At 36.0% G+C, this 10864-nt stretch overlaps 1 pseudogene; it reads left to right on the top strand.

Annotated features, from left to right (window-relative positions):
• The first annotated feature begins 1058 nt into the window (after positions 1 to 1058).
• On the top strand, positions 1059 to 5956 carry LOC149180397 (putative inactive purple acid phosphatase 28; annotated as a pseudogene).
• The last annotated feature ends 4908 nt before the right edge of the window (positions 5957 to 10864 follow it).

The raw sequence follows: 10864 nt of genomic DNA, 5'->3' as shown, positions 1-10864 counted from the left end.
ATAATCAAAGAGAACAGGATATAGTGTTATATGCTACAAATATTTTTGTCTCTATTTTTGTCAGCTGGAGATCTACCCACCACACAGCACTCTCACCGTGAGAAACTTAGTGAGAGAGGGTTAACTTAGGCATATCAAAATACTCGCCATAACTAACATGACAATACTTAGGAAATCAACATGCAGTTTCTCTCCAAGAAAGACCATGAATACTTGAAAGCTTCATAAGACTGTCAATGCAGTAGAAGGGATATTTGATATTTCTAGTACAGCCACGGATGTAACCCTGAAAGAAGGCCATTTTAAGGGAAAAAAATTAAAACCACATGCTCACCTTTAAATACAAATATTAAAAAAACTATAAATAATGCAAAAATTGAAACATAGAGGCATATTCACATATGTCTCTACAACACATAATGCCACAACGTTGCAATTAATATTGCAAATAACAGAGAGTAACATGTTTCAAATATTAAAATATTAAAGGAACACAAATATTAATAAAAAGTGTTTTTCAATTAAAATTTGTCTTTGCCACCCAGCTGGTGAAGGACTTTGGAAGACTACTTGCTTATCGCATTTTAATCAAGGGAGAAAAAAGGCTTCCTCCACATGAAACCCATCAACTGTTACATATTAGAATTTGTGAATATTCTGAAGAATCAAACATACAACTATTATCGATGAAATAACATACAGATACCCTTCGAAATCATATCGAATATCAGACCTAAGAGTAGAATCATTAAATCTACTCATCCGAAATGGCTGAAACTTCAAGCAACTGAACTGGAAAGAGGAAGAGACCTCGCTGAAAAGTTATTCCTTCAGCAATTATACTGGAAAATCACCTGGGATTCCATAGGCACTGGAACCATAATTCATGAAGTTATGGATGCACTAATTGAGTTTTCCTCTTCCTCAGAGTGGAATTTCCAGACTGCAGCCATGAGACTGCTACTGCTACATTTGGGCTGTCTAGACCTAACGGTCTTTTGTACCTGCAATAAATTGGACTTAATGGTGCTCTTGTGTACCTGTAACAAATTGAACTGATGCATCAGAACGTGGCCTCTGACATACAAGTAATTAAGATCGCTCCACTACAGTCGTTGGATATTGCAATAGTTTTGCATTTGCATGATCGTTACTTGCATTATATAGGGCAGTATGGAGTTGTGTGGCTTGCACTGGTTAGATTGTTCATGTTTATTATTGTCATATCTGTCATATTTCTTAAGGGTAAGTTTTTGGCTATAAACTGAATTTTGAAGGAGGTTAGAATGACCTCTAAGCATCTGAAATAAGATGGTTTACTAGTTTGTAATATTTAATGATTGCAATACAATCTTGCATGTGTAATAAGCTGATAAGATAGTGTTTGCTATGTAATCATTGCATGAATGAAGTACCTGTTGATGTCTCTCTGAAATAGTAATTAACTTTCTATGGCTTGGATAATCATTGAAACGGTTTTATCATTAATCATGCTCGTGGTGTTAATATTTATATCACTTAGATCATGATGGAAGAATTTGTGTTACCCATAATGCTTATGGTTTTTATTCACCAATAGTTTCACTTTCTCACAAATAGTTTGAGAATAAACAACAAAATTAGTGTTGCCCTTGATTCTTCTTGCTTTGCTCTCTCTTAATTGTTTTCACTCCTTATTATGAAAAGAATGGTTGAAATATAAATAGAAGCTATATATGATGCACTTTCTTAATCTTGTCATGAAACTTTTGGTATCTTGTAAAACATAAGATCTGATAACTATCACATCATATCAAAATTGTTAACAATATGGACAGCATTAGACAAATTGATTTTCAGGTTTCTAAAGATCGCAGAAAGGATTTGATTACTTTCAACAATACCTGAAATTTTTTTATTTTGAATGGAAAATCTAATTTGACAATAACAAAGTCAGAATTATATTTTTGAAGTTCTTTAATAAAATTTTTGCCTTCTTGGTTAAACATTTACGATCTTCGAAACTACATGGCTTGGACATTTTTCGGAAAGGACCAGTGGTATTATTGAATGTAATCACGTGCACTCTTTGGTGTTTGTGATGTGAGAGCTTGTTTTATCACACAAACAGAGTGATGCATATGAAGATGCCTCTAAGATCCTTATCGAAATTTTGAAAATTTAAGTTCTTTAAGCTCAAACATAATTTACAGCAATGTCAAAACACCAGAACTACCCTATATTTATCCACATTTTATAAAATAATGCAAAGGATCTAAACGAATTTCTATTCTCGACAAAAAATGTAGAAGTTTGTTTCTTGTACTGTTTCTTGTCGCTAATTGCAAGTAATCCTCTTAGCTCTCTTACAAGAATAGCCAGAACACCAACTGCATATTTTCTAGTTTTTATCTAAGAATCCCTTTGTAGAGGAAAAACTAGTGCAAGATTTGGAGGAAGTGGAGTGGTCACATGGGAGATTTAGCATAGTAGACCATCATGATGGATGTGATTTCTTGGAGAAATATTGATATTTCATTACTTATGACACACTCAGCATGAGCAAGATTTCCTTTGATTTAAAAAGACTAGGTCCTGACTATCATGATAAATCCACAAGCACAAGATCTGAAATACAGAGAAGTCAAGCCAAAATAGAGTTGTGATCTAGGAAAACTATTGGGATGAAATCCAAGGTGGAGACGGGAAGAGTGACTGGGTGATTGAGAAATAATAGTGTTATTAAGAATAAATTCCTTATAAACATAGTAAAGAAACCTTTCATCACTGATCAACAACCAACGAACAAATCACATAGCATATCAATATCTCTCCAGAATTAAAGATCTGAGAAGGTGTTTGGAAGGATTAGACAACACCATAATGTATTAATGATAATCAAAAAACCATGAACCAGTTACTTTTCTCAAAATACATTTGTCCATGTACATGGAGTATATATAGTTTGTCCATAAATTTGTCTCTCATACAAAAAACCGTAATCATTGCATGTTGGGGAAAAATAAAACATTAACAAGTTCTTCTTTACTGAAATAACCATGCTATGATAGACCCCAAAAAAATGATAACAACAACCCATTCGCACAATGGGGATCTATATTGATGGTGATCAATGATTTCTGTTGCAGTGGATGGTGATGCTATGTCATATTTGACATCTACATATGTGCTTAAAAATGCTCTAGACATTATATCAGTGGACATATTTTCAATATCTGTAGAGCGATTGATGGTAAAATGTTGAAATTGAAAACTCCAATTTATTGTTTCCTTATGAAGAGGTTGTAAATTGTCCTTCCGAACCCGATAGATGCCTTTCATCTGATTACATATCAACTCTGAGTTGGTGAAGACTTCAATATCATTGACATCATGTTGTTTTGCCTCTTTTAGCTCTTCAACAAGGGCAATGTAATATGCCTCATTGTTTGTCATCATTCTAGGCACTTCTCTCTTTCCATGAAATAAATGATTTGTTGCCATATTGTAAAGGACGAATTTAATAACTGCTCGACCTGGATTTGGAAAGCAAGACACTTCAATGCATAAACGCCACTTTTGCACCATTTTTTACACTTCAAAAACCTGAAAAATAAAATAACAATAAATTCATGTTAAACAAGTAGACAATTATCTATTTCCTAATACTCAACATGTTTTTCAATCATATATAATTCAAAAAAGCAGATAATTTGTGTTCATTTACACTGCAACACTTTCAATACTGGCAACTATTCTGCAAAAAACACATCTAGCAATCACCACTTTATTGGAATTGCTTGCAAACTCTAAAAATATTTATCCTTACCGACTGTCCATACACCAAAAACCACATAACCCTAGACTAACAGAGCATTGTCTAAGCAAAGCATGATTCATGTATATGCCTTATGTGTGATAGAAAAGCCATTTGTCATATAACATCACAAGAAACTTATTCAGCCACTCTACATGAACGGTTCCTTCACACTACACTTGTTAAGGGTTGAACTTCATCAACAACATTTGGAACAACTTTTCTGCTACAATTGGGGAATAGGGGATCCTCATAGCCTTGTCCATCTTAATATCTAAAGAAGCATTTATTTTCTTTATAAATTCAAAATTTCCTACTCTTCCTTCTCAGGCATGCCAGGAGGGGGAATTTACTTATGCTTCTTTAGGCATTGAGAAAAATTGACAAAGCATCATATAAAACATGATTTCATTATGTTGTTTCTTCTTTTCTGTAGACTTCAATTAAATTGTTACTCTGAAGTGATGCATGTACTCTAATGCATCCACATCACCAATTTTGGCAGATAATAGGCATTTTTATGTGTATTTGAAGAGGATAATGAATTCACGGTGAATTTGATTATGGTGTCTTCTTCCACAATCAAGGATAAGGAAAGTCATTTTGTCAAGCTGCGTTCAATTGTCTATACAAATTTTTAATTCCCTCATTCGTTGTTTTCGTGGAATCACCTTGTTCTTTTATTGCAGGCTTTGACTTTTACAAATGCTGATTAATGGTATTCTATTTTCCATAACATCATGTGACTATCAGGTGATATTGAAAAATATACAATCTTCTGCCACATTCAAGGGTAGGAAGAGTCATTTTGTCAAGCTGCACTGACTTGTCTAGACAATTGTTTAATTCCTTCATTCATTATTTTCATGGAACCACCCCGTTCTTTTATTGTAGACTGACTTTTACAAATGTTGATTAATGGTTTTCTATTTTCCCTAGCATTACATCACTATCAAGTGATGTTGAAAAATATACAAACAGAAGGAAAACCTCATCATGTTTATGTGAATTTAAAGCAACATACATATTTAAATGGGAAAATTATTTTTGTTTGTTTGTGGGGTTTAATCTTTATCAAGTTCTAGGTTTAAATTTCTTGGTGAAGGGTTGAGGATTGAAACTCTCCTATGGAACATCCAGACTTGATCAAACATTAGATACTTTTAATGGCACCAGAAATTGACCTTGGATGTTGCATTTGCTCCTGCAATAAAATCCAAGCTTCCTTGGGCAGCAGTGTTGGGTAATCATGACCAGGAATCTACCATGACCCGTGAAGAGTTGATGCTGTATTTATCTGTCATGGATTACTCCATTTCCAAGGTCAACCCTCTTTCTGATAATCCAAGTGACAGACAGAGATTTACAGTTGATGGTTTTGGAAATTATAATATAGAAGTTAAAGGTGCTTTGGGTTCAGAGCTAGAGAACAAGAGTGTTTTCAATCTTTATTTTCTGGATAGCGGTGATAAGTCGACTGTTCCTGGAATTTCTGGCTATGGGTGGATCAAAGAAAGCCAGCAGGCTTGGCTCCGAGATGTTTCTGCACTATTACAGCTAGGTTTTCTGAAAGGGTATACTGTATTTTATATGCTTTTTGAACACATATTTCTGCCACTCCAGCCCGATTTATCAAATCTAAAATTTTGTCTTGAAGAGGCACATGCCACCTATATAGTGTTGCATTATTCTTGTCTGGAGGCTTGTTGATTTTAGAACATATTTTGGACATGAGAGGGCTAAAAAGATTCACTGTAGGCATATATTTTGTTTTATTTTGATGTTGGCAGGATACATATAAAAGTGGAGTGGGCTCCATAGATTGATCTAGCTCCAGCTCTTGGCTTTTTCCATATTCCTCTGTATGAGGAATGGTGCCTTGGAGGTTCAGAAATTGTGGGTGAAATGTAGGAAGGAGTGGGTTGTGCTTCCATAAACTCAGGTGTCTTGAGCACTTTTGTAAGTACGGGGGACATCAAGGTAGCCTTCACAGGTCACGACCATGTCAATGATTTTTGTGGGAAATATCAGGGAACTTGGCTGTGTTATGGGGGTGGATTTGGCTACCATGCTTATGGAAAAGCAGGAAGGTCAAGACGAGCCAAAGTGATTATGGCTACTTGTTTAATCAATTTAGTGTTGTCTAAATTGCTATCATAAATTGTCAACCAGGGGCTCGTAAGCTGATGAAGTGAAGGTGTACTATATGTACTTAAGCAACCTCTTAGATCTTTTTGTCGTTTGGGGGTGTTGTTTGTGGTCAATCTATCTTCCTAAGGTGGAATGGAGGTTTTATAAACAGATGAGTGATAGTGTGTGTAAGGTGATTTCTAAATGAGTGAGTGTGTGTGTCGCTGGTGGTTTCTAACTACCTTCTAAACTTTGCAAAGAAAGAGCTTGAAATAAATAACTTGAAATGAACTGAAAGCAAAGAACCACTTTCTAATGGCACTAGTCACTACTCATGCTGCTGCAAATAAAAAGGTAAGAAAACCACTTTAAAGACCAATGATAATGTTCATCTCTTCCTAACACTCTGCTTCCAACATATAGTACTATGTAAAACACGATTAAGAAGTAGTTAGAGATAAGTCTAAAAAGTGATAAAGCTCTAAATGACAAATTATAACACCACTGTGCCTTTCTCCAGCATTCTGCTTCCAACATACATTGTTATGTGTAACAAGTGAAGAAAGAGTTAGTGATATAAGCCAAAAGCTACTCAAAGCAAGCTGTAATTTATTAGTATTCTGATCTCTTAAAGATGAACAACTTATGATAAGGAGACCATCAATGTGTTAGCATACAACTTGAGAAACTAAGCTAGAAGTTAAGCTAGAAAAACAGAGTAAAGGCAGCAACTATGAATATGACAACTGAAAATACCATCAGAGATAAAGCAAATACACAAGACACACAATCCCGGGCTAAAACCTGCAGAAAACAATCCTGATCAGTTTAAAATAAATGCTGGAAATGTAAAGGCATGAAATCAAACTGTACACTATTATACATGATGAAAGAAATAAAAATTGCTGGAATTCAAACTACACATTATTGTACATGTGAAAATGAAAACAAAGAAAGGCAGGAAAATGAAATCAAACACTATGTACACAGGCTGTCATAGATGGGGGCCCTCCATCCACGCAACCAGCTAAAGATCAGCTACGAAAAGGTGAACAGAAACAGTCTTCTTTTATAAAACCAGCATGTCAAAATACAGTGAAAAAGTGCTGTAGAAACAGCCTTCTAAAACAGAGTTTTGATAACAAAATAAGCACAGCACTTACAATATTCAAAAAGCTAATCTATAAGCGTTGGCACACGCTTTATTTATAGGCACAGGGACAAACTACCCTCTGCGTGAACTAAGCAACTACAACCTAACTAATTAACTACGCAGCAACACGCAGTCTTAACTAATTAACTTATGCAGCAACACGCAGGCAACTCCGTGCACGTTTGGAGGAAACGGTCATCATGGGAAGTAAATCTATGTTTGGATCCTGTCTTTTGCTGTCTTCGTGGCGTGGAGGAAGTGCCAGCTATGGTTCCGTGTCTCAGCTGCTCACGGCTCCCGTGCCACCGTCTGGAACTTGACTGTTTGACCGAGGGAACACCTGCGTTGACCAAGGGCATACGTGACTGGTTTGGCTCAACCAATAGCATACGATCCATGTGTACATCCATCCCAACGTGCCCATGTGGCCCGTTCCTTGAGAAGACACGTGGAGTATATCAAACAACAAAAAGGCTACAGAATCTCTGAATAGCTGCGGAATTGCTGAACAGCTGCAGAATTGCTGTATATGTTCCAAAATTCTAATCAAACAGTCAAACATTAGCATAGTTAACAAACCATGATAAAAAGACATGTAATGCAATAATTTGAACAAGTTAATGGAGGAAAAGATGGAAAAAGGAAGAAGTGAATGGGAAAAAGCTGTTGGGAAGATAGCTAAGTGAGTGCAAGGTTGAGGCTCAACACTACTCTTGAAAAAGGTGAAAAAACATGGCAACGTGTTACAAGTATAAAAACTTGGAAACGCTTAGATGATACAGCATTTACTAAAATTGATGAACAGACACTATGGAGCAAATAGTTGAAAGTAGGTCTGTTAAAGTTCAGTTCAAGCTCTACAGTGGTGTGTCACTGGTCCATTAATCTTTTGGGCAGTCACAAAAGTTCAGAATTTGGGCAGTCACAAAAGTTCAGAATCCAGAATGGCCGTCACAAAAGTTCAGAATCCAGAATGACTTATTTTTCATGTTTAGGTTGGCAGTTTTGTTCTTAGTTCTTTTTAAGCAATCCACGTGATATGTTCTTAAGAGGACTATACCAACTATGGGCCTAATCAGCAACATATTTTGATTTTTAGAACATATGAAAAGTGAGAATTACCAAGAAAATCTCACAGGAAAAATCTCACTTTTTAGAACATATTTTGGACAAAATCTCACCAACCATCCTATATGGAGTTCAAATTAAAAAACCAACCATCATATATTGCCAGGTTCCAAAAAAAAATCATTTAAAAAAAAAACCCACAAAATCTCCTAATTAGTTCAAATGCACAGAAAAAAACCAAAGAATCACCTCATCAGTTCCAACGAAAAAAATCCAAAAAAACCCTTAATAAACTTAATAAAGATGAAATGGAACATATGTATACATGTTATGAATTATGACTCTGTTTATGCATAATTTAAATGTAAGTCTAGTTACTAATCTGTTTTTTCATAATTTAAATTCTCTATATAGTTTAAATAGGGTAATATGGTCTGGTATATGCTGTTGGAAGCTTTGATGGTTGGTTGAAAAGCATGATTTAATTTTTCCATATAGTTTATGGTCTGGTAATATGTTGTTGGAGGCTTTGGTGATTGGTTGAAAAGCATCACTTAAATTCTCAAGGTATAATTTAAATATGATATTTGATGTGTGCTCCAGGAAGCTTTGGTGGTTGGTTGAAAGCTCCAGAAAGAGGCTTTAGATGTTACGGTGGAGGAGATTTCAAATTTTGGTACATACCCTTAAGAGTTCAAGAGATTTCAAATTTTGGTACATATCCTTGAGAGTTCAGTAGATTTCAAAGATTTCAAATTTTGGTACATACTCTTAAGAGTTCAGGAGATTTCAAATTTTGGTGCATACCCTTAAGAGTTCAGTAGATTTCAAATTTTGGTACATACCCTTAAGAGTTGAGGAGATTTCAAATTTTGGTACATACCCTTAAGTAGCTAAATAGTTATAACTCTGTCTAATGCCTTCATCTAATTCAAGTTAAATCCTAAAGAGAGATATAATAATAATGAGAACTGTTCATTACATTCTCCTTTTTATTAAAGCGTAACTAGATGTTCACAAGATTTTAAACATTGTTCCAAACTCTACAAATCAAACATAACAATCCCTGCTCTCATCCTCTGTATAGAGCCATATGACTTTCGGAAGAGATTATCATGGATCTAGAAAATCTTTAATTTGATACCAGGAATCCATTTCCTGCAGAATCATATGATTTTCAGAAGAGACCACTCATATTAAGATCTAGAAAATCCAAGGAGGTAATTCTCTATTCATGAATCTCAGATGTGTATAGACTCTATAGGGACTTCATGCATGTCATATGTCCCCGGATGCTGAGAACAACATATTACTATGACATTTCCCAGTGAAGTCTAAGTCAATAGAAATAGTTCATTTTTCATGTTCTTATTTGTTGCATCTTGGATTGTTATTTTGTTGGAGTGGTTCTTAAGGTGGAGGTATATGCACACTAGAAATAATGGAATTATGATTTTATTAATACTACAGGAAGAACTTCAACTTATCAGAAGCGAGTCTGATGAACCCATCTCCAAGATGAGAAAATCAAATGGTTAAGCTTTGCATTATATAGTTCGCCACGTTTTCAAATCCATAGCAGACCTGACCCTTCGTAACCCGTGGACTTCTTTATATCTTCGACTCTTACAAAAGTTGATGTAGGAGCTGAATTTTTTACAGGATATCTGTTTAATCAGGGTAAACAGTAAATGATTCTTGTGTTTAGTTTTTCTTCTACTGCATTTTAATCACATTTCTCAATGGCGTTTCATTGCTGAAGTTTTATGCATTGCATTTTCAAAGCTCAAACGAGACCTGGCACTGGTTTGCCAGCCATAGGCTTGAGTATTCCTTTTCTAAAAGATGTTAAAGTAGAAACTGAGTTGATACATTGTGTCTAACAATTAAGGTCACCTAATAGTAAATGCTTTTAAATGAGGTTCAGGTGTCTTGAGCACTTTTGTAAGTACCCCGCAGCTCCCTCCCCTGCAATATTTCAACACAGATGCAAATGCAGTTACTTGCTTTAGGTATCCTTCGTCGATTATTGGCGGGTGCAGTTCACACATTTCATAAATGAGACAATTGGACATCCTCTGACCTTGAGGACAAGTGGGTTTGCAGGCTACACGGTGTTTGGGAGCACAAAGAATTTGTGTATATATCTATTAATACATATAACTAGGGAGTGGGTTCGACGTGTTGAACATGCCTGTTTGTCGCCTAGGTGGTGCAGGTGGTGAGATGCAAAGTATCGGAGTGAGTTTTTCGTTGTTTTGATGAGCTGCAGGCGCGAGTCGAGCCCGTTTCGTGAGTTTTCAGCCTGTTTTGGTGACCTGGTGAACTGCAGGGGAGGGAGCTGCGGAGTGCCAGGTCGAATTGGTCACGAGCATCCTGCGAAAAAACCGAATTCGAATTGAAAGGTGAATTAACTCCCGGCGGCAAGACAACGATGGAAGTCGGGGCTCTTGTCAGACGTAGTTAATGTGGAAGATGGCGGAGTTGGGCGGAGCTCACGGAGGGTGGCAGAGGGCAGAGGAATTGTCGGCGGCCGGAGCCGGAGGTTTTTCAAGGCGGCACCGGAAACCAGACAATTCCTTCGCCTTGTTAGACTACTCCAATATTATTAACCATACCATACCATGGGCCAATACCATGGCTCACCAATACCACATGCCCAAAAACCATCTCTCATTTCATAATCAAAATATTTTATAAATATTTCTTAAAATTTT

The sequence above is a fragment of the Pinus tabuliformis genome, chromosome 3_2 (assembly GCF_031772625.1).
Source record: "Pinus tabuliformis cultivar Carrire ecotype Pingquan chromosome 3_2, CPIR1, whole genome shotgun sequence".
In the NCBI taxonomy this organism is placed as follows: Eukaryota; Viridiplantae; Streptophyta; class Pinopsida; order Pinales; family Pinaceae; genus Pinus; species Pinus tabuliformis.
Note: the sequence above shows the minus strand (reverse complement) of the source record. Positions and strands in the feature narration are given on the sequence as shown.